This window comes from Glandiceps talaboti, chromosome 11 (genome assembly GCF_964340395.1).
Source record: "Glandiceps talaboti chromosome 11, keGlaTala1.1, whole genome shotgun sequence".
Taxonomy (NCBI): Eukaryota; Metazoa; Hemichordata; class Enteropneusta; family Spengelidae; genus Glandiceps; species Glandiceps talaboti.
In genome coordinates this window covers 12701115-12726980 of record NC_135559.1, presented here as the reverse complement: position 1 = coordinate 12726980, position 25866 = coordinate 12701115, and the positions used below count along the sequence as shown (strand labels likewise).

Here is a 25866-nt window from a genome sequence, read left to right as displayed (position 1 = left end):
GCCATTATTTAATTGATCACGTGAGGTCTTTTATTTGCTAGCATGTCTGTTGGTTTTTGTCTACATCCGCGGTTTGTTTACCTTCACTGGTTTTGTCTACCCTTTTCCATTTTTTGTCAAAATATTCTGACTTATATATACTAGAATACTTATAAGATCAAATAAATGAAAATTGATTCGTTTTAGGTATGTTTTGATAGAGGTCACGTCATGTCAAATAAAGTAGTTCCCGCGGTTAAAAATGTGCATGGGCTACACTACGGTTCGACCGCCATATTGCAGCTGTCACCCTGAGAACTTGTGGGAAGCTTGTGCGATTGAATACTCAATTTATGTTCGATTCTTATCGAATTCAGAGCGGTTTACACCTGTAATCAACGCCAAACAGTCTCAGGATTCGATTGGTGTTACCAATTTGGAATTTTCCTGGATATTTCGTCGGTTCGCTCAGTTATAATTTGAGACATCGTTGTCTGTGCAACGTTGGCTTGGTGGACAACAATTTCGATATAGAGGGTGAGTGGCGATTTTATTGTTGGGAGTGATGACAATTTTTCGTTTCGTACCTCGTGTTTTTTTGCGCCCTTGACTTTCAGATACCAATCGGAGATGACGCTAGAAGACCAATGCATTGGGATTTAGGTTGGTACATCATGAAATGCGTGAAAAGTGTAGTTTGGGAATCGCTTGGGGCCCAACTCGAGGTCACCATATCTAGTGTGATTTGCACACAACGTAAGGACGGACGTTTGGGCTAAAGCATGGCAAGATTAGAATTTCATTGTTAAACCATTCATTTTGGTATCTGTAAATATGCGTTGTGGTTGTTAGTCAAGAATATTGCTAATACTTCCCATGGCCTGTGATTAATCGCGGTTTTGAGAATTAATTCTCTCTAAAACTCGACACTTAGAACGAGGAAGTCAAAACAAAAGGTTTTCAAATTTGCATATTCCGTATAATTTTACTACAACTTACAAAGGGGATTTCCAGTCACCAATGTAGGAGAATGGGCAGTCATTTGTACCTGAAGCTTTCTATTTTTCAGGCATTTTTGTCGACTAGATTTATATACAGTAAAATATGAGGTTGTGCAATTCCCTCTCACCGTCAGAATTTTATAAAAAAAAACATTTTACACTTGCAGTTACACTATAATAGTAAAAATCATATATATTATTAATTTGCATATCTCTGACCACTATATTTAGCCTAGAATATGCATATACATGCAATGTTGACTTTTTTATATTGTTATTTTTTCAAAATACCTCAAACCAAATGGTGTTAGTAATTTGTTGGATTATAACTATCAAATTGAAAGATTTCAAAAATGAAATTTTAGTAACTAATTTATAAATACACACAGTTGTGAAATTTTAACTTATATATTGTGTGCAGCTTGTGTGTAAAAGTTTATTTTGTTTTTTGAAACAAATCTATTTTTGTTGTTTGTAAATTGTATAAGCTGCTATCATAAATATTCAGTTGTTGAATTAAGTGGGCACAAAGAATTCAATGGTTTGTTGTATTGAGCAAAACAATAATGAAGATTAGCAGTTGAGAATACAGTTATGTGTGCGCAAGTGACAATGCAAAGAACAGCTTTTGAAACATGGAAATACATCCAGATTATAGAAAAAACTATTGTAGCAAACTTGCTATTGATGGTCTTATCTAACAGCAATTACTCATCTAAAAATAACTGCAATTCATAAAACCATTACAGAGGTCACCTTGTAGAAATGTGATACAAGACTTTTCAAATCGTTATATAAGTTACTGACATTTTATGAGCACTAAAATTTCCTAGTAGATATGCAAACAATGTGGATTATTTTTCAACTTCATTTGGTTTGGATTTATTAGAATCAACATTAGTAATGATCTGATGTGGTGGGAGTACTTACTATCCATTCAAGTAAAGTGGTATGGCGTACCTGTAAAATGGAAAAAAAAAAAGAATCAGAATATGGTGTAGGGTACACATACTGTAAATAAAACCCCAAAGTGGGTTGGCTGTTACCAAGACCTTTGTCTGATATGGGATAGTTGTAATTGTAGAGTTCGCAGTATTTTGCATGCCATACTAAGAAGTTGAATTTCACCCAAGTTCCTCAGGGTGTTTCACATGAAAATCGTAGCATTTAGTTGTAGAGCCTAATCATTTTACTATAACAGTTCTAAACTTTATTTAGGGGAGGGAGTCCCAACCTGAGTGAAGATTGGGGGGGGGGGGGGGGTTTCATAAAAATACGCAAATACAAAGAGAAAATACATCTGAGGTATACGTTTCATTTTATTTGCAACAATATTCAACACAATGATGTGTGAAAATGTAACATTGCAATTACAATTTTATGATGTAAAGGGGTCGTTGGGTGTACTGTAGGTCAACTGTGAACTGTCGTTTTTTGCTTGAGGGGAGGCTGAAGTTACATATTGTGGGTGGCGAAAACACTTTTTGTGTATTACATCTACAATTATGAGCAGTTGGCTTAGAGGGCACACTGATTATGAGTTTTTATTCCAACAGTAAGGATGAATTGTAACCGGAGGAGGGTACGGTAACAATGACGTTGAACAGCTTTGGTAATTTTTCTTGACTCCATGCATCATTTTCACAAAGGATGCCATATTAATGTCCTCAAGCACAAACAGGGTCGGGTTTCAGAGACAAATTTTACTCCCTGTGCAGTGCCTGGGGTAATTTTAGACATGAAATTGGAGTGGACTCTGGAGTAGGTGATGTGAATAACAAGTGTGAAGAAAGATCTATAGTGTAACCTTGACTCCTCTTGTTGATGTGACCAACTTGTTTACATGTATTTCGTAGATTGCAAAACTCCAGAGTCACTCACAGCATATAATAAAAACACAGAAATTATCACAATTTTTATCTTCCGCGATTGTAGGAAATCCTCAGTTTTTAACATGCTGTATTAAATGAATGAAACAAGATATAGTGTCCCACGGCATATGTGATATAAACACAAATTATGTTGGAATTTTTATTCATTCTGTTCAATGTATTTATTATTCAATTCAAGGGTTTCCTAACTGATGGGCTTTCAAAAATCAAGGAAAGTTTTCCTGTTATACATTTTGTATGTGTTATGAGTGGAAATGAAATTGTACATTGTATGTTTGCCATCATCTTGTTTCATTTCATTCAGTGTGTTGAACACCCATCACTGCTAGGTTTTCCTGCAGCATGGATACATATTTAGTACTGTAAACCAACAATTACATTGAGATTTTCAATATTTTCATTTTGTGTTCTTTTGTGTCCCATTCAACAAGTATGATTGATAAAGTTTTCCTACAGTGTGTGTTTAGATTTGCGCAAATAACTTGGGGACTATGTCTTTGATTGAAGACCTGTTGACAGTTTATGACATTGGATATAAAAAAAGGAATACAGATACTTAAAATGTAAAAAAAAACAACAACATTGGCTTCAAATTACAGGTACAAGTGTCAAGTTTGTGTTTTGAACAAAGGTTTAATTCTAAAGCTGGGTGTCGTTTTCAAATTGTGTGATTCTAGATGTCAACAATTCAGGGCTTGGAATTAACATAAACTAGTAAACATCGTATCTACACTACCAAATTCAAAAGGGTACTGATAGTCTGTCAGAGAAATGGAAATAAGTAGATATTGTAGCTGAAACAGTTCACCTAGCTAAATCTGACTCATGTTCATTTGTGCAATTTTAGTCCTGTAACATGATATACAAATTAGTTTAATGTTTCAGCAGTGTATTTAACCGTCTATTTTTTTCTTCAAATAATTTACTAGTAATAGAAGAATGCTTTTAATTATCTATTTATATTTGATGATGGTAGAGAATTTTGATTGAATTGTACTTTTGTAATTCCGATATTTTCCTATCATTTTGAAGGAAATCAGGACTTAATTTTTTTATATTCTGGAAATCGGAAAATTGTGTTTTTATGTCTTCAAAAGATTATATCACTGCAGTAATGAGATAAAAGCTCACAGACAAACCAGGCCAGGAGCTCATCTACAATGAAATGCGCGTCCCCTGGGAAGGAAGCTGTAGAAATTAGTAGGAAAGTAATTTCTTTATAGACTACTGGGTTTTTACTAAGAGTTGGATGCCAAAGTCAGAAAGCTGTTTTGTTGTCTGAATATTGTAGAATCATGGGTGTCCTTAAAGATAGTCTTGCACATTCTCAAGTCCATTTTACACTGGGTTTTGTTCAGACAATTACACAGATTGGGATGCTAAGCGAGGAAGCTGTTATTTTCTGACCAGTGGTCCAGAGTACTATAGAATCATGGGTGTTCTTCCAGACAGTGTACATAGCATGTTTTCCAGTCTGTTGTATAGTTGTGGGTCCCTAGTCTAACCCTTTCACCACCAATGGCCTCATGGGATTGTGTGTTGTCCACCAGCCCCCTCACTAACATAATGTGAGAGTGAGTGTGGTGTAATCAAACTGATATAAAAATACTTAGAGTTGCTTATTTTTTTTAAATAAGGTATCATTTGAATGGCAAATAAATTTTCTACATCATAGCAGCAAATACATAAATTCAAATATCACACACATAACCGAAATATGGATTAATGTAATAAAATATTTATAAAACAAGCATAGGTTGTTTATTTATTGACATATCACAAATAAACAAAATATTTATATTACAAACAAAATTCAAATTACCAACATTTATGTTCCTACAAAACTTCTGTATACTGGTTAAATGGTCAAAATCGGCGAAAATTTGTCAGAAAATGTTATTTTTAGTCGTAATAAATTTGAACGAAAATAATTAACGGCTCACTAATCCGATTACGACGCAATAGTCAGCCCCACACCGGCAATCAAAGGGACAAAAATATCTGAAGTCGTCGCCCCAATACCTTCTGAAAAATCAGTTTGTGTAATTATATATCATTATTTGACAAAACAACAAAAAATTATCACCAAATTTATCCTCAAAATCAGTAAAAAATGCCCCCAAGTTGGTCGTTTACGAGTCCGAATCGGGACGCCAACGTGACGCTTTTCGCCGACATGTTTACCCACAAAAGCAAATCTGCAGTCGGGACTTTGAAGTTACGTTGCGATAATCTGATCCTTCCATATACTGCATTGAGTTCACGCAGCCATCTCCTTGTATAAAACATCGTATTCATAGTCAAAATTGAGTGGAAATTTCTACGAACAGCACCTTTATTTACATTGCAAACGATGTTAGGGGAGACAGATTTTGCCTCAGCGATGTTGAAATTTGAATTTTACATTGAAAAACTCGCGTAAAAAATCCGATCGGAAAATCGCCCATATCACGAGTAAGTTTCCCTCCACTGACCTCTACACACTGAGCTAATACAAATACAAGTCATTATTGAGCCGTAACAAAAAGAAATAAAACCAAAATAATCCACTATATAGCCCAAAATTACCCCCAGAACGTTAGCATGGGCGTCGGCACGGTCACAAGATTGCGTAAATTTGAACGACATTCAAAAATTCAACCGTAAACTGCCGTCGGCAGCTCACACGGCCTTAGCGGGAATTTGATGCTTACATACAAGTACAATGTGTTCCCATAGCTAAACACTTGTATTCAACGATGTATTTCAAGTCAAATTCTGTCGAAATATCCAAAGATAGTGACATAATTTATATCGTAGGCCATGTTATGAGAGCCGTTAATTACTTCCGCCATGTTGAAAATCGATTTCGTGAGCGAAAAACGCACAAAAAATTACGATCGCTCGTCATTTGGATCGTACTCGAGATACCGTTCACTGTCATGCTTTCAAAATGGCTGTGTAGATAAACAAGGCTAATACGCATGTGTGGAACTAGTTATGGCAGCAATTTTTGCAGCAATAGCTGCCGTTAAACGGCTTAACGGCGAGGTAGGTGAATGAACTTTGGCGTTCCCGCAATAGCGGGAATTGGTGGGCGCCCTAGAGCGTTCCCGCAATAGCGGGAATTGGTGGTGAAAGGGCTAATGGAGGTGTAAATCTAAATGATATGGTATAGTAACTACAATGTACAAATGTAGACCATGGTATGGGTACCCCTACCTTTACCTGCTAGGATGGATCTTGCATATTATTACATAACAATATTTTTTCTATTTCTGAGATAATCAGTGTTTGATAAGTGTATGATGATTTTCTATTTTTGAGAATGTCATTGTGCAAGGATTCCTGTACAATGTAGCCATCAAAGGTTTTAATTCTGAGGAATGATTCTATTTTTTGTGTGGACAAACAAACCCTCTCGCCCACCACCATCACCACCACCAGGTAGAAAGAGGATTGTTTTTCCCAACTTCTAACCCTCTTGTCTCCCCCCCCCCCCCCCTGAGAATTCCCCGAAAGAGAATTAATTCTGTCTTTCCTAACTTGTAGTTTTTGTGTACAAATGAATATCCCCCTGTGAGGCGGGAATAGTATGTAAAAAAATGAACTTGATTGTGTGTGATTATATAGTGAGATTTTGGCAAGGCAAAATACATATTTTCTAGCTTGTACTAGTTTTAGATATTTGAAATTACTTCTGTTTTGCTGATAACAAGAATGATTTTGGCTTTTGAAGAAGTAAAAAATAATGTGTAATTTGATAAATATATGTAAATTTAAGGTTTCTAGGTATGGCTGAATTATGCGATGTGTGATTATTATTATGATTATTCGGTACGAAGGTGGACTTGATGGAAAGTTGTAATTTGAATATGACACGTGTGTCTAATACTAATAACGCAGATGGGAATGGGAATTTAGGGTCAAATCAGGGGTCAGTGTGTTCAGGGTATGGAAATTAGGTCACATTGGGAGTTTGTAATTGATGTATGCTAATGAGAGCATTTCACCATTAGTCATGGTACAGCCATAGAAGTGATGGTTGCTATGGTGCAGTCATCCTATCGCTAGGCAACTAATGGCTGACTTTCAATGCTTTGAATAGTAAGTAGTTGAGATGGCTTGCTGGTAAGCATTTGTGTAGCTTTACAGGGTGCAGTGATTGTCATTGAATTGCTTTTCGGGGGGGGGGGGGGGTTAAATATCTTCTTAGATCCAAGAGAATTGGAATATTGTAAGTAGTTTGCCAGCAAATGCTGCTACCCTCAAAAATAAAAAATTTTAAGATTCAATCTTTTAAAAATTAAATGCATACATGTTTTTACAACATCTAATCTCAAAGGTATTGTAATAATTGTTTTACCCGGAAATAGGAAATGTAATTAATTTGGTACATCACAATACAAGTAACTTCAATATTTTAATGTGTGGCTATTCACGGTTTATGTACTGTCGTGTTGTAGGTAAACGAGGGTTCCATGTTAAGACTTGCATTGCCGAATACATACTCATAAAATGGTGTGTGTTATCAACTGGGAGATGATATATTATACTTAGTACCACACTCAGATAGTGTATATGGAGTAATAAAGATTGTTTGATATTGGGAGTTTGACAGTACTGTTTATGCCAAATGGCATCCTGTGATCATGAACACAGTTACAATGTACAAGTCACATGGTTAGAATGTGAATGACTTGTATCAGCAATGGTTTTGCATAGTAGGTTATCAGGTTAATCTGTTTACTGCAACAAGCCCCTAGTATTACTGGCTGTAGTATACTGGCACATGATGCAGTCTTTTGTTACATGTATATAGTAAGCTGGTTAACATATGGTTAGATTTGATTGTAATCGCTTTGTAGTTGTAGTGGGGCTCTTGCATGTCAGGTTATCAATGATCATGTTAAACTATAATATATTTACTGCAACTGGTCCTCTACCTTTGCAGGCTTATGCAACATGCTGGTGTAAATTGGCACTTGATACTGTCTCGTGTTACATTTATAGTTGGTTGTCGGTTTACATCGCAATTGAAATGTAGTGGTATTCTTGTGTACCTGATAGACTAACCAGGTAACCTACTGTCCTACATATACATGGATTTACTGCAACTACCATTCAACTTGATTCGACGCCATCTAGATTTGACACCATGTGTAGCATCTATCTGACACCACATGTAGCATCTAGATTTGACACCATGTGTAGCATCTAGATTTGACACCATGTGTAGCATCAGATTTGAATGATACATGTACTAGCATCTAGATTTTACGCCACCTGTAGCATCTAGATTTGACACCACGTGTAGCATCTAGATTTGACACCACGTGTAGTGTCTAGATTTGACACCACGTGTAGTATCTTGATGTGATACCACATGTAGCATCTAGATTTGACACCATGTGTAGCATCTAGATTTGACACCACATGTAGCATCTAGATTTGACACCACATGTAGCATCTAGATTTGATACATGTAGCATCTAGATTTGACACCATATGTAGCATCTAGATTTGACACCACATGTAGCATCTAGATTTGACACCACGTGTAGTGTCTAGATTTGACACCACGTGTAGTATCTTGATGTGATACCACATGTAGCATCTAGATTTGACACCATGTGTAGCATCTAGATTTGACACCACATGTAGCATCTAGATTTGACACCACATGTAGCATCTAGATTTGATACATGTAGCATCTTGATTTGACACCACATGTAGCATCTAGATTTGACACCACGTATAGCATCTTGACTAAGTGGTTAGGTAATGCACCTTCATACCACTGCGGTCTGGGTTTGAACCTGTCTAACACTGATTGGGTTTGATTAAACATTAATCTGGTTTGTATGCTCAGTTTAACCTTATGAACAATGCAGGTTTTCATGGGGTACTCTGGTTTCTTAATTTTTGCCAAACTAGGGCATTGTCATGGTGACAACCCGGGGTGACCATATATAATTCAGAATTTGAGTTTTATTATTATATGCTACATGTACGATGTATAGTTTATCTGTACATTGACGAGGAATAGTTATATTATCGTAACAGTTATGTTACATATTTAAATATTCATATATATGAATATTACATTAATTTAAATATTCTGGTAGAGGTATGTAACATAAATAATGTGTTTTGAATATTTAGTATCTAAATATTTGAATATTATGTTATTATGTGGAGTTAGTCTGTTGTGGCATTGATATCAATGTATTCCATATCATCAGTATTATACGATGATATAAAAGTAGGAATATTTATAGAATGTGTGCGAAGATGTATAAGTTGTATGACTGGAAATTTTCATAAGGGTCCTCCGTTAACTTACAGAGCAGCTATCAAATTAATTTGCATACATATGTTGTCCACATATGAACTTGGTTGAGTTGACCAGACAGAAGAATAAGCCATGACATGTTTACATTCTTGCAAATTATTGTTTCTACTCGAACAGTCAAGACATATGTACTCCATATGTACAGATACACACCAGTCAGGGTTCTCCCCAGACCTTTATAGAGTAGTCGGCGGTTCCACCCTATGATTTCACCCAACAATCAGGGTACTTCACAGACCTTCAGAGCAGTGAGTTCCCTCCTACGATTTTGCCTAATAGTCAGGGTTCTCCCCAGACCTTTATAGAATAGTGGGTTCCATCCTACGATCTCGCCTAATAATCGGGGTTCTCTCCAGGCCTGAGTAGTGGGTTCCACCCTATGATTTCACCTAATAATCAGGGTTCTCCCTATAGGCCAGTGTAGAGTAATGGGTGCAACCCAATTTCACCTAGATGTAGGGTTCCGTTGATAGGGATCTTGAAACCAGTAAAAATTAACTGATATAAACAGTGTCATGCAAATTTCTTCTCCGTCATATTGATGACTAGCTTGGTACTGCACATTCTTCTTTTGATAAAGTTTAGGGCTTGGAGTGTCTTGAAGTGGCCATGTATGGTTCTAGGCTAGGATATTACGCTATCTATCTGTCAATGAATGCGTGTAATCTCTTGCATCACACAGCACTTTCACATAGAATACTAAACAAGACACTTGTCATGCTTCATGTAACATTGATTTCCCAGAAACCAAGCATTTATAGCATACATATGACCTCACTGATGCTTGGAATGAATAAAACAATGAGTTGACTCATGCTGATTATACATACGCATATATAATGTAGTAATACTGATGTGAAGAAGTCACAATCCCTCCCTGAAGTTGTAAATCACAAGAACAAAGTAAAACAAAAAACATGTTTTATATCCCCCTGAAGTCGATCTATTCAATTCCCCTGTGTGTAGCCTAGAATTGGGTCCTGGAGGACTTTTGCTCCCACCATGCCCCTGGCCTTTAGCCAGCAGCCGTTAACTTGGCTATGGCCAGAAAAAAAGGCAAAAATTCTTTTTTGGGTTTTAAATTTTCCACACTGTGAAATGACATCAATAGCGTCACCAAGTGATGAATCCATCTCAGTAGACAGGATTGGCCAATCACAAAAGGGATAGTCGTGATGGACATAGACATATCTAAATTTGGTTGGACATCATTGTAGGTAATCGTAGTTTAGGTGTGAGTATGGCCGCTACATCAAATGGTCGGGTGTTGTAGAGGAATACGAATAGCAGGAGCAAAGGTCCCTACCTAGATGGATTTTACCCTGTGTGGTACATTGCCAGCTTAACTGTTATCTCAAAGCTCAGTGTAAGCAGTAGTTTCAGGACATATTGACTATTAAACATCATATTTAGACTACAAAATTTATAACATGATAATACTTAGTTTAGAGCATATATGTTGGATAAAGGACAGGAAACTCGCAAAACATCAAAGGAAGGCAATTGTTTATGATGGAATCAATAAAAAAATACACTGTAACCACCTGAAACTCTTCACATGGCTACATCTGTAGGTCTGACTACAAATGCAGAAGTTAAAAGGAGAGGCCAGACTCAATAACTATCCACATGAGGATTTCGCAACAACAACCCTGCTTCCCCTATTGTTCATCACTTTTGGTTCATTCCAATTGTCTTCTGGATATCATAATATTATATGGGTTGACTGGATGGAACCTAGAGGAATGATAACTTACAGATTATTATATAATATAATAATCTAGTTACATGGCAAACAAAACAATGTAATACATTGTTTCATTGGAGGGTTTCTGCAGCAGAACTTTATGCTAAACAGACAGATAACAATGATCACCCCATCATTGTTTCTCAGGATATATCAAATTTGCATAGAATACACCCTTTGTTATGTAAATTAGCTAGGTTGCTTTCAGGAAGTAATAACATTTGAGGGTATATAAGAGACGATCTCAAGGGATGTTTCTTTTTATAGGCTTGCACTAATTATATTAAATTATAAAATGTGCCCTAGTTTCCGTCTTTGCTCTCAGAAGAGTCCAGATGGTACGTATCTTCACGGATGTTATGCATACTCTTGATACAGCAGTTCAGTTCTTCAGATTGGGGCTTACCAAAAAGAGATAACTTGAATTGTGGTTGGGTCTTGCTCTGTGTGTGTGTGTGTGTGTGTGTGTGTGTGTGTGTGTGTGTGTGTGTGTGTGTGTGTGTGTGTGTGTGTTTGTGTGTGTGTGTGTGTGTTATTTGTGTTTGCGTTCTTTTCAATAGTTCTGGCAGTCAACTTATTTCACACCTAGGAAATACTAATCTGACATAGGCCCTTTGAAACATCACATCAGGAGGGTGTCACCAACAGCTTTACCTCAGCGTCCTGAAATATCTAGATGTCAGGTTAATTGACACAACAATTAATTATCTGTTTCCTAATTAGTTTCTTTATAATTAATACTATCAAATTAAGGATTGTGATCGGGGTCCTGAGAAACTGTTATTTTTGCCTATGAATATGATACATAACACAACATACCTAAAAACTGTTCACCACAGCTGGAGATATGATACACTGGATTCCTGGAGAGTTAGTTATTATTATTTCGATGTGGATGACCACATGTAATGCTGCCCCCCTTGAATATTCATGTAATGCTGCCCCTTCCCCTCAATGATACGCGACACAACCTGCAAAAAAGCCTTGCACAAATCTGAAGATAAGATGTGCAGCACTGGATTTCAGTAGAATTTATGATTAAATTATCCTACATTGGTTGAAGAGACATTGCATAGGGTGGCATACATTCTGTACAGACACACCCACCCAGACAGACAGGCACACACACACACACACAGTTTGAAATTGATGATTGTATCATTTTAGGAATCATCCTCGGTATATTCTAGTATGATAACACCCATATGAGTAGTGTGCATTACTTATTAGATTATATTTTATCTTTGTAGCACAATGTGACCTGTGCGGCCCTTCAGAAAGACATGACATTTAATGAAACATGTTCTAAAATGCATCCCATACAGGAGGATGTCATAAAACATCAAGTCTATTTCTGCCTATGCCCAGGTGGTCATACTTAAACATATTAATAGAAACCTGCCTTGTGTAAGCTTACATCACGACCTACATGTACAAAATCTTGTCCCGCATTAATTTACCTGTAATCATGCTGTCCTGTGTTATCTGTAATCATGTTGTCCTGTGTTATCTGTAATCATGCTGTCCTGCGTTATCTGTAATCATGCTGTCCTGTGTTATCTGTAATCACACTGTCCTGCGATATCTACATGTATAATGATGCTGTCCTGCATTATCTATAATCATGCTGACCTGTGATATCTACATGTATAATCATGCTGTCCTGCATTATCTATAATCATGCTGTCCTGTGATATCTACATGTATAATCATGCTGTCCTGTGTTATCTGTAATCATGCTGTCCTGCGTTATCTGTAATCATGCTGTCCTGCGTTATCTGTAATCATGCTGACCAGTGTTACATGGAATTTTACAATGTCAGGATTGAGTACTGACTTACTCCGTCTGCATCAGGACAAATGAAATTCATGTTGTCCGGTATTAGATGGGAATCACTAGAATGGATTCCAAACAGTTTACTGTCATTTGAAAGAGAAAGTGATCATGTCATGCAGATTTAAATTTTGTTGATTTAGGAAATTATGTGGCATATTGAGTTAAAAAATATTTTTACGGGAAAGGCCTTTCATTTTAGTGGGAAAACACTGGCTGGTATATCAAAATACTGAAAATAAATTCAATTTTTGTTATTTTTTATGTAATTTGCAGTATTTTCTCTTTTTTCTATCGAGGCATATTTTTGATAAACAAAATGACAAATTGGGAGAACCAGGACTTAATATTATTGGCATGTGTTAAATCTTAGTCAAATACCTGTCTTTGGACTTTGTATGGTTTTGTATATGTGTATGGCATATGATGTGGTATTTAGTCTATACTGTTTGCATACCCTAAATAACATATACATATGTGGCATGTACTCTAAGCTGGTCAGGTGACATAATGAACAACACTGCTTTTTAAGTTTAAATACTAATTGACAGCATTATAAATGTCATGCAGTTGTCATGGTTTCAGGCATTAGTGCCAGTGATGGGCTGGGCTGTCAAAATAAGATTCTCACTGCGATAAGGTGCTGTAGTTGTATTGATTTTGGTGACATGAACAATCTAGCCAAATGGCAATGTAGGATGTGTCTAGTCTAGTTCCTATACAATATCGTTACCATTTACACCTCCACTCACAGAAACCACGTTGGCATCCCGACGAGGATGTGTCAGAGGCACTTTAATTTGGCTGACATTGCACTACTTATAATTTATTCATCCGGGTGTCCCACTCTCACCGTATTCGGTGCAACTGTTGTTTACATCTTTCATACACATATGTAGCTCAAATAAATCCACTGCTGAAATACAAGCATATACAGTATTATCCGATAGTCAGAAAATTATAACTTGTGAAATAGATTTTATGAAAATTTAGAATTACAAAGTGGTTTGAAGATAACTTGCAAAGGCAAATCATATGAAACAGCCTTGGATGAAAGCTTCCTTGCTTTATATTCCAAATCTTGGAATGGGGCCAGCATGTGTTCTAAGAGTAATCAATAAGATAAATATGTGGACATCATAACACAGGCATGCATATTTCCAGTAACAGCTTGTTGTAACTTGTATGACGAGTGCAGTCATCCAACAGTTACTGTGTAATAAACAAGGTAACAGCTGTATGTATTGTTTGACTGGGCCCAGTGCAGGTCATATCATGAACACAGTCATAATAAATGAAAAGATCTTGCCATTATGACATGAATGCTAGTATAGTGAATACCACCAATGCCTCCCTAGTACAGTCAATGTGTGGCATTGATGCCTCCCTAGTACAGTCAATGTGTACCACCAATGCCTCCCTAGTACAGTCAGTGTGTACCACCAATGCCTCCCTAGTACAGTCAGTGTGTACCACCAATGCCTCCCTAGTCCAGTTGACACATACGATTGATGCCTGTCAAATACCATCAACATGGGGGGTTTGATTCAAAGTTTACAGGGTGGGTCTGCTGTATCACGTAACTACTGGAATGGCCCATAGAAATATACTGACCTGCACTATTAATATACATGATGACCTGTGACTGAACTAAATATTTCTAGACCCTGTCATATCTATGTCTACAATGTCGGGACAAGGGTCGGGGTTCAAAGGTTACAAGATGGGCAGCTGTATCAGATACTGTGATGGTGCCATACTGACCTGTACTGTGTGTACAATGATGACCCGTGACTGAACTAAATATTTCTAGACTATGTCATATCTGTGTCTGCGTGATAACACGTTGCCTGTTGTGCATATTTTGGCAAGTATATATCTTGTACAGTATCTTCGTTGTATCAGCTTCTGTTGGGTTGTCGGGGGAATGGTTTTCTGCACCAAGCCCCTTTAGTGTCAAAGATATAAGGTGAAGTAAAATGTGTTTGAATGTGAGAAAAGAGAGATAGTGGTGAAATAAATCAATAAATCAATAAATCAATGCCTTTCAATGATTTAGTGGCAGGTTTGTCCCTTAACTGGAACTAATATACTGTAGTATTGTAAACATATCTACATACCTGCAGGGTTCGAAATTAACAGTAGTCCTGTGTCCACAGACTACCAATAAACCTGTTGCTGGTTCCAAGATGTATTTTGTCTTTCCATACAATGCCATGTATTGTGTACGTGGTGAGGGGTTTGCACGCACTACTCCGGGGGTGTTGTCACCTGACTGTACCCTGGGTTCACCTGTAAAGTCCCTGTATGTCATCTATAAAATCATTCTAATCTAAGAGGTCAATATGTCTTTCAACCATTTCCTGATGTTCAAATGTAATAAGACAAAACAAAACTTAATGTAACAACAAAAGTGACATCTTCTTGCACAATACATCTTGGAACTGAAAGATCAAGTATTCTTGTCATGGGGCTGTCACTCAGGCTACCCACTAATTATGCAGTGATGTAAAGGATGGAAGATTTAGCGACATAGCAGTACTATTTCCAGTAGAGGAACTCTGTTTTCAGTTCAGGTATATGAGACTACTGGTCAGCATCTTTGAGCTAGCAATATCCAAAATTGGTAGCCCACTGGGACTAAGAAAGGAAATAGTTACTTTCAAGTCCTGTATGCAAATAAGCATGCCTAAATATACATGAAATGACATGAATGCACAGTTTTAATGAAATTTGTTGTTTGGATAAACATATGAAATAACACCACTGCTGATGACATGTAAGTGCTAGTATGGGGTACTCTGAGGTTATTTTCCTCAGTGTGTATGTTGTTTTTGCTGCACTTTCCACTCATTCTGTACAGAAAACTGTAAACATGAATACAAATACGAGAGTACATCACGCTTATACTTGTATCGTTATAACGTACAATATCATAGGAGTAAATAGACAGCTGATCTGGGTCTATGATTGACCACTTTCACAAGTTATAGTTGACAGATGTGATAACTGGGCTTACTGCCATGTAATCTAAGCATGGCATGACATACCAGCAAACTATCTGGCGGGCTGTGTGACCTGATTAGTATAAACTGCCCTGTAATTCACCCATTTCTAGAAGGATGTCAGATGCACTCTTCACCGCTCTCTTTGATCTTAAGCTGTACTATGGTGAACAGTTTGTGATAAAGAGACCTACATGTACGTACAGTTACAAGGTGCCTCTGCCAAAAATGAGCAGTTTGTCATAACACTTCAGTGAAAATTATGTAATGAATGGACACTAGTACAATTATAAGTAGCCGCTGCCAAAATGAATATTTTGTTGTAATACAAATGTAGTGTCATGGTGGTGAACATTATGTAATAACAGATGTACATTTGTAAGTAACATTTGTAACATGAGGTTATCATTCTGTTGTCATGGTTATGGCAGTTGTGCCATAAAGTGAAAATTATGTAATGACACACTACATACAGTTGTTTACAACCTCTTCCAAAACAAGCATATTGTTATATTATTATACAGTGAACATTATATAATGACAACTGTAAATTAACATACAACTACATTTGTACAAAGTATGAGTAGCCCCTTGTCTGTTTTAACAGTATTACAGCCCCTGTCTGTTTTTAACTGTTTTAACAGTATTAGCCCCTGTCTGTTTTAACAGTATTAGTACCTGCTTCTGTGACAACAGTATTAGGTCTGCCTCGAACAGTATTAGCTCTGCCTCTGTCTATAACAGTATTAGCTCTGCCTCTGTGATAACACTATTAGCCCCTGCCTGTGTTAACAGTATTAGCCCAGCCGCTGTGTTTAGTGTTGGCCCCTGCCTATTTTAACAGTATAACAGTCGTCTGTTTTAACAGTATAGCAGTATTAGCTCTGCCTCTGTAACAGTATTAGCTCTGCCTCTGTATTAACAGTATTAGCCCTAGCCTGTGTATTAACAGTATTAGCTCTGCCTCTGTATTAACAGTATTAGCTCTGCCTCTGTATTAACAGTATTAGCTCTGCCTCTGTATTAACAGTATTAGGTCTGCTCCTGTTTTAACAGTCTAGTGATATAAGTATATCATTCTGTAGTAAAGCAAACTTTGAACAGATAAGTAGCCTTGGCCAAAAATAGACATTCTGTTGTGATAGACAGATTGGCACATTTCAAAACTTAACCAAGATTAAATTGACTGTACTGTTACAATTTGCTACACAAACTCTTCCATAGTGAATCCTCTGTCTCTCAACTTGTATATAAACAACCACCAACTAGAGAGAAAAGGGATTAATATTCTGTTAAAATGGACCCTTTTTATGTTGCAACACTTTGCAGATGTTACACTGTTGTTTATAGTAAATTCTGCCGTAGTAAATACTGTACTTTGTGTAACCTAACTTGCTTTATCACGCATTCTGTGCTATGTATTCTATAATGCTACGTTGTGTATTCATGTTTCCAGTAATCACCATCTGTACATTAATTTTGACTAATGAAAAGTGTGCTACATTCTAAAATTTCACAAAATTAGAGTGATTAAAATAATCATGTCCTAGATTAGAATTGTTGTTCATGCTAATAGTGTTTTGGTGAAGGGTTTAAACAGAGGTTAACTCTTCAAAATTTTTATGACGAAATATTTATATTTTATTTTATTTTAGTAGAAATCTTAATTGTATCCTTTTCCAAATCTAGATATCAGATGTATGTGATAAGTAGACCATTACTGTTGTTACACCCCCTCCCCTACCAATGTGCCCTTACACCCCCCCCCCCAACCAGTGTGCCCTCTAAGCCAATTTGACATGCCACTGATGCACACAATTTCTACTGATGTACCAAAATTTGGTGTCCCCCTATCTTTTACTATGTGGTGACTCACAAGAAATCCCACTAAAATTAAAAAAATAACAAAATTTCAAAATTTGGCCATCATTGGAGGGTACACTGTCTCCTACTATACCCCTCCTGTTTTTGCAAGGGTGCTCAAACCTTAGCAAGAAGTGTGTTCACCTTTGTATAGGCAGACTGTAATAGAAACACTGTTTCCATGCATCTTTCTCAGGGTGTGGTCTGTATGACATGATAAAATATAGATGGTCAATATTTACTATCGACATGATAAAAATAACATTCATTTACACCATATGGTAAATTGTCTGCATTGTGATTGCCATTGACTATGCTTCATGGTGATCTCTTTCGCGAGGCAGTTTCCTACCTGGACTGTGAAAAATGCAGAAAATGATTGATTTCTCATTGTAATGGCATATTTGTGAATGGTTGTTGCCAGGGGTTTTTACTGTTCAAAGCTTGCATTTCTCTGATCATTTTCAGAGTGTGTGCGTATGTGCATGCGTGCGTGCGTGTGTGCCTGTGCACATGCGACCAGTTTCCAATAATGAGTTTAGAGGAAAATGTCATTTATTCAATGAAAATATTTTCAGAGGAGGAATATTAAATCTCCAGAAATATATATTGACAAAGGCTCTTAATATTTCTTTAGAAAATGTATAGATATTTTGTTATTCAAATATGAATAATTACTAAATTTTTTATTAAATGTGAACATTTTTATACAAAGATACTTCTTTTATATTGTAGAATTTATTGTAGAAATTAGTTGTTTAGTTGTGCCGAAATAAAAGAATGGAATGCAAATACGTTTATTAAATATACAGCACCTACATATTTGTTATTGTCACAGTCAACCATGGTGACCATGACCTTTAACCTTTCAATGTTTCTGTTTATACTATGGAGTTCATACAGAGTATGACATTGCAGTGTTGTTGGCAAAATGCCAGGATTTCAAGGTAATACGGTTTATTGATGGCATATTTTCAACAATATGGATACAGATAAAAACAAGTACTCAAAAAGTACTCAAAATATAAAAAAAAATTGTGAGATAGCCCATAAGAAAATGGCAACAAAATTTTGTGAGCAATATTTCTCAATGAAAATGATATTTGAAATAATGTTTTTATGGTATAAAAATTGAGAGCCTGTAATAAACATGGCATTTGATGAGCACTATTTCTCAATGAAAATTATATGTAATAAAATGTTTATCATAAAAATTATGAGAGCCTTATAGTGAATATGGCAAAAAAAAAAAGTGTTGTTTTTCTCGAAAATATTTAGGAAAATCTGTATTTATACTTAGTGCAAAAATTGAAATGGATGAATGTAGTAACAGAATTTTTAGTGATATTTCTCTGTGAAAATATTTGTACTTGTGTAAAAATTGTGAAATAGGCTAGAATGAACATGGCAACAGAATTTATGAATTTAAGTTCATTTTTGTGGTTGATTGGGAGTCTCAGAACTTGGTAGTTCATTTACATGTACGTAGGTACCTTAAATTTTCCTTTACTTTCCAGAAAAGAAATATAAACACATTAAATTTGGTAAATTTATTAATATTATGTATTAATCAATGTGGTTTGTTAGTGTCATGTGATAGAAAAATATCAGGAATTAAAAAAAAAATTACATAAAGTGTAATTTCAGTCATAGAAAATGTGTATGTATTTTTAGTATGAATCCTAAGAATGTTTTTTATATTAGCTACATGTATGTGGAAACATTGACAATGAGGTTACTATTCTTACAGCAGTCATCATCTCCAGTATTGAATTTGATCTCCCACGTTGTGAAATTTTGGCGTAAAGGGTATGTGTCAATCTCAGTTCATTGCATTGGTATTGTCATAATAAGATGACATGGGGTTATGTTTGTTCTGGCCCAACTTGTAACTTTTTTCTATAGCTCTGTCAGACAACCAGTTTTCACACCTAGATTTTAATAGTAATCCAAAGGGGACCTTTAAATGTGAATATTAAAGAGGTTACATGTGCTTAGCTTTGTTTGGTGTGTACAGTACATTCAGGTCTGTCTGTCTGTCTGTCTGTCTGTCTGTCTGTCTGTAGAAAGACAGTATCTTGAACTGAACATAGATCTCCAGGCTTATGCTGTGTTGCCATTGGAAAAGTATAATATTACAAGAAAGAAATGATACACCATCTTCAGGCCTAGCATACTTTTAGTGTGTTGCCAACGCATGAAAGGGTGCATGTATCACAAGTGATAACTGCAAGCCTAGATCCAGGCTAGCACGCTTGTACTGTGTTGCAGTCACATGAAAGGGTGCATATATCACAAGTGATAACTGCAAGCCTAGATCCAGGCTAGCACGCCTGTACTGTGTTGCAGTCACATGAAAGGGTGCATGTATCACAAGTGATAACTGCAAGCCTAGATCCAGGCTAGCACGCTTGTACTGTGTTGCAGTCACATGAAAGGGTGCATATACTACAAGCAAAAACTGCAAGCCTAGATCCAGGCTTGTTTTGTGCTGCCTTGTGATTGGGCATCCATATTACAAGTCAAAATGCAACTCCAAAATGTCAGTATTGTCAGTCAGCTCCCCTGGCAACGCAGAAATAGTGTATCATCTAGTACTTGATATGTATAATGTAAAAGTCATTATTTCATTAGGGATGTTGTCTCTTCAGTTGAGCACATTCAGCTGTGTGCAAATTACAACGACATGAAATATCACTTAGTTCTATTATAAGTTATGTTGTCTTTAAGGTTTCAATTTTCACTTATTAGTTGTGGTAAAAAAAAACTGCTTTTCAGCCTGTGTTGTCCCTCAATAATATTCCCATCACCCCTGCTTAGTAAAGTAGTATAGGCTAACTGATGTTCAAACCTGAAATACAAGATATTTTTTGTTTGGTCTAAAATGCTGTTGAAAGGTAAGATGTAATTTGTATAGATTCTTGAGAGTGAATGTCTTACTGTAAGTGAAGCACGAAAGTAGAGAAATTGATCCATGTTATACCTTCCATTTTATATGCATATCAGATTCCAAAATGGATATTGAATATTTTGTTGATTGACTTGTGTTTACACAAACATGTTATAACCCTTGCTCCAGAGATCTTTACTTATTATTGCATTCAGTTTGGCATCATAATTTTGGAATTAAAATTTTTATTAGGGACGATCGCACAATGTCACAAGCTCAATAAGCGAACTTCATTTGTTTAGGGGGAGAAGGGAGATTGGTGAATTTCATTTTTGCACTTTTAACCAAATTTCGACGAAAGACTTTTCATTTCTTCAATGATAACAGCTTTTGTTGATGACCCCCATTGGGAGGGAGATAATTGTGATGTAATTTTTGAGTTGGGATAGTTTGTAAAATGTACAAAGAATTGGATTAGCCCACCTAGTCACTAACTGTAGCAAAAACAAAGTATTATCTGCCATTTTGTGATACAAATAATACAAACTCCACGTGGGTGTCAAATTATGTAATAATTTTTCAAGGTTATGTGACATATGTTTTGAAATAACATTATGTATTAGCTGTTGATCAGAATAGTTATTAATGGGGGTGAAAATAACACAAAATTGCGATCTTTCAATTTACCTTTTTGTGACCTTGACAGAGACCATTCACTTATTTCAACTGAAATCACGACAAACCAGTAAGAAACAGTGTTTCCATTACTAGAAATATGAATATATATCTATTGAATTTTTGAAAAAAGGGTGATTATAATTTGTTCATGAAGTCAAGAATGTATGAAAATATGAAATTATTGTCTGGTTATTGATGTTCATTTAGTGAAGAACTTTAAATATTACAAATTTATGGTTTTCTACACAGTTACAAACTTGTGTTAATATGAAATTATTACTAAGTCATGGTTTTTGTTCATAGAGTCAAGAATAACGAACAACTGTAGATGTACATAGCTTATTATGTAACCCATGAAAAGATTATGCATGTCCCTCTGTAGCCCAGGAATCGATGTTTTCCTAGGAGACAGGAAATATTGAATATTTAAAGCCTGTCTCAATACTCCATTAGCTTGGTCTATGCATAATTCATGGATTCTTGGGTCATAACATCAGTTTTACTTGGCTGGGTCTCTTGGTTTCCAAACTTTTGATTCAGTCTGCCCTTTTCCTGTAACTTATAAGTTTCTGAAGCGATTACAATCAGTGAATGACTGTTAAGAACTCGCTCTTGGCATATACTTGTATGTGGTCATTGTATACCACAAGACTAAAACGAAGAACTCCTCAACAGCTACTGGTGGTCATTGTATACCACAAGACTAAAACGAAGAACTCCCCCAACAGCTACTGTCTCAGTGTTTTGGTTCTTAATATGACCATTGTACAATATAATTTGATAAGTGGAGTCTGTATGTGTGGAAATAAACACTTACCTGTTGCGTTTAATGTAATTGTAAATTTTTTACTACTAAACTACAAGTAGCCCAGGACAGTAGCCCAGTAGCCCAGGCCCTGCTATTACAATTCTATAAGTAAAGTAAAATGTCCTAGAGCGTTTGAGTAGCTAGTGTATAATACATACTGCTTGCACATTTATGTAAACATATGCAAATTAATATGCTAATATTTATGCAAATTAGCCACCCTTTAATATTTTTTCATCTGTGGCGAACACTGAAGTGTAAACTGCTATTCTGTTTGTGCATCGTTTATGAACAAGTCATTTCATCACTTTAAAAGTGTATGGAGATAAATGCATGATTATTCTTTTGTGGTAATGCAGAAGAAAAGCAGTGTACACAGATTTGGTATTATTATGCCATGGTTACAGCAGCTATTGAATATTATAGGATGTATATACATGTATTGTACAAGTAAGGATAAATGAAACCATATCTGTAACAAAATGCCAAATGCAGAAAGGATTTGTTACTTTTCAAATGTCATCGCCATGGTAATGAAAGACCCCATGGAGGCATGTACGAGAGAATTAGTATTGATCTGGTGAATAAAAGACTGTTTGTGTTGCAAAGTAGTTAAAGAATATTTTTCAGAGTTGAGGCAAAATGGTGTAAAATTTTAACTATCTCTAGACGTCATTTATATTTGATTGAAAGTTGTACTAAAAGGTTTACATTCTATCCTACTGCTACAACTTAGTGGCGATTTTATGTATGTATTACTAGACACACTTTTGTAACGGACAGAAATCTGGCAGTATGTTTCCACGTTTATTTATAGTCAATTTGAAAGTAAACTAAAAAGTATGAAGTAGGTCAGCTGCATTTTTTACCCAGTTAACATTCATAACAATTTCTTCTGTGAGGGAAGATGGATTATCTTGTAGAAATTTTGTTCCAAATTGACTAAAACATAACCAGAGAACTCTGCCAAAATATGAGATGAGGTAGATTTTTACCTACTTGTCAGAAAACAACTTTATTAATGGAACAGAATCTGGTCAAATTTGACAATTTTGAATTCCACTATAATTTAAATTCTGGAGGCCCCCCCCCCCCCCCCCCCCCCAAAAAAAAATCAAATTATCCTGTCTGCCGACTGAATCTGATAGTGAACAAGTGTAGCTAAGTCATAAGATTCAGCCAGTAGACAAGTCTGGATGTCAATGTGGTCTCAGTAAACCACTTGTTAATGGAGGTGTAAATCGTAAGGATACCGTATAGGAACTAGACTACCAGTAGACACGCCTACCATATAAACTTTCAAGTCGATTCAAGTACCACCTAGTCGAGAAACAATATGTGTTCGTTTGTTTTCTGTGATCTCTCTCCACCGTATAGTCAAATAGCTTTCTCTGGCACAACATTCTGTTCTTACACCAACAGTGGCAGCTTAATGTCATTGGCACGTTGATATAAATATTATGACCTTATCGCATTCTCACATGACTTAAAAGATTGGAGGTTGAGTGTGTAGTAAACTGAATGAAGTAACAAATTACAACCATTTCTCAGTGTGTGATAGATTACAACTGACATACGCTGTTCACCCTTCCCCCAGCAGCATATTTAGCTCAAATTCTTGTAGAATTTGTCCATTTGACTGTACCTGGAGAGAGAGATCATTAAAAATGATACCATACATCTAGCTGTTCACCCTTTCCCCAGCAGATTTAGCTAGATTTTGGTAGAATTGATCCATTTGATGACATGTGGAGAGAGAAATCGTAAATAACAAGCCCATAGGTATATAGTTTGAGGACTAAGTACTTCACGTTGCAACAAAACAATTATAGTTGATAAAATTACCATAGACCTATGTCTTCAGAATAATGTTTGATTACGAGAGAATATACAAGATATGTCGTTTACAATATACGTGACATCATGAATAAGACTATAAATGCTGAGATTTATTACTGAAAAGAGCTCTTTTTGCCACGTCATAATTCAACTAAATGAGCTTACATTGACAGAAATGTCTCTCTGTATTTAGTATTATCCCTGACATTTATGTATTTGTAAATTTCTATTTTTGCTTCATCAGACATTTTGTTAGTATCGGATCACGTAATCTAAGAATGATATATGTAAAACTTCACGAATTTAACTTCGTATTGCAGTCTTTTCTGAAGTCACGACGCATGCTGGAGTTCAGAGAATTGTCCCAAATTCTTGGAAGTTGGTAATGTAGGTCCCCGATTGCAGTTAATATATGTAGATGGTTGTAAAGATATTCATATATGGAATAAACAGAGATAGCTTGGACATAAACCTAATATTTGGATATTTCTGTCAAATAAATCAAATTAAAATTGGCAAGTTTTTGTCGTGTCTTGCAGGGAGATTTTGCTGTCTAGCTGGACAGTGTTGATGGCCCAAATATTTGATTGCATAACAATGTTAGGCCAACTATTCAAGCTAACACCATCTTCAAGCCAGATCGCCAAGTCTCTGTGCTATGTACTGTAATGCATAGATAAAGTGTACTACTGTAGCCATTCGTTGTCGACGATGCAAATAAGGTTTCTGTTAAGGAGTCTAACCGTATCAGTAACCTAACCAAAACTCCCTAGCTTGAATACAAATGTATATCTTTTGTAAAGTCTGACCACTGTTCTACATTTTTGCGAATAAATGTAGTATTTTAGCATAGCTACATTTTGATGATGTGTATCCCCTATTTTCATAGGTTTGATTGATAGCTGATCATAGCAGAAGATGGACTGCAACAAAAAAAAAAGTTTCATCTTCGATTTGAATTTTATATTACACAAAAAGATATATGTATGTAAATCAGACCGCGGTATTCTGTCAGGGTTCTTATACATGTAAAATGTCACATCTGCGTAGAACACAATTTCAATACAATAGAACAAGACACTGTATCACGGTGTGGTGATATGAAGTTTTATAGTGCATTGCTTAGCCTAAGAGATTGAGTTCTGATTATATAGAGCATTTCTTGGGCCATGTACAGACAAGTCTTCATTATATTGACCTCCACATTAACCAATGAGCATTCAGATTACATAAATCTCATCCATATTAGCCAATAAATGCCCAGATTATGCAAACCTCTTCCAATCAGCCAATGGGTACACAGCATATGTAGAATAGATATTCCACATAAGCTAATGAGTACCCAACTTATATTCATGTGTTCCAGTCAGCCAATGGTTCATGTAGAACGTCCTCCACATTGACCAATGAGCTTGTAGTCTATTCACATCATCATCCAATCAGCAGCAAGTTTTGTGCTAGATCTGAGGCATGTTCAGTTTGCTTGATCGCAATCATGATTTCGCATTTGATAATCTCAAATCATGATTTGTAATCACAGTAATCATGCCCTTGAACCATGATTGACGTGATTATGATTACATGATTGCAGACAACACTACTTCATTGAGGATCGTACGCTGCACGTGGTTGAAGCGAGTTAGAAATGACGGAAAACATTATGTAAATAAATTGTCTTCGGTCAGACTGATAATTTGTTATTGTGTAATCCTGACAAAGTAAAATCATTTCATTTATTAGAAATGTGTGAAACTTTTCGAATGATTACATGTAAGTAATCAGGATCATGATTGAACATTTTGTGTACAACCTCGTTTTCAGAAATGACATCAGATTAATCGAAAACGTGATTGTGTAATGCAAACGCGCCCCTGAAACCCCAGTCATTCCAGATTGAAATTGTTGTTAAATATGCTAACCTTCACAAGAGATTTCAAGTATCTCATCTCGTAGACTGAAATTTTGGCTCTATTGTCAAGAAATATATTTTGAGAAG

The 25866-nt window shown here is 36.0% G+C and overlaps 1 protein-coding gene across 1 annotated transcript in view; it reads left to right on the top strand.

Annotated features, from left to right (window-relative positions):
• The first annotated feature begins 280 nt into the window (after positions 1 to 280).
• The window catches only part of LOC144441949 (F-box-like/WD repeat-containing protein TBL1XR1), a 66161-nt gene continuing 40575 nt past the window's right edge, over positions 281 to 25866 (top strand). The window contains exon 1 of the mRNA XM_078131217.1: positions 281 to 516. The gene's annotated coding sequence lies outside the window, so the exon portion shown is untranslated. The remainder of the gene's footprint in view (positions 517 to 25866) is intronic.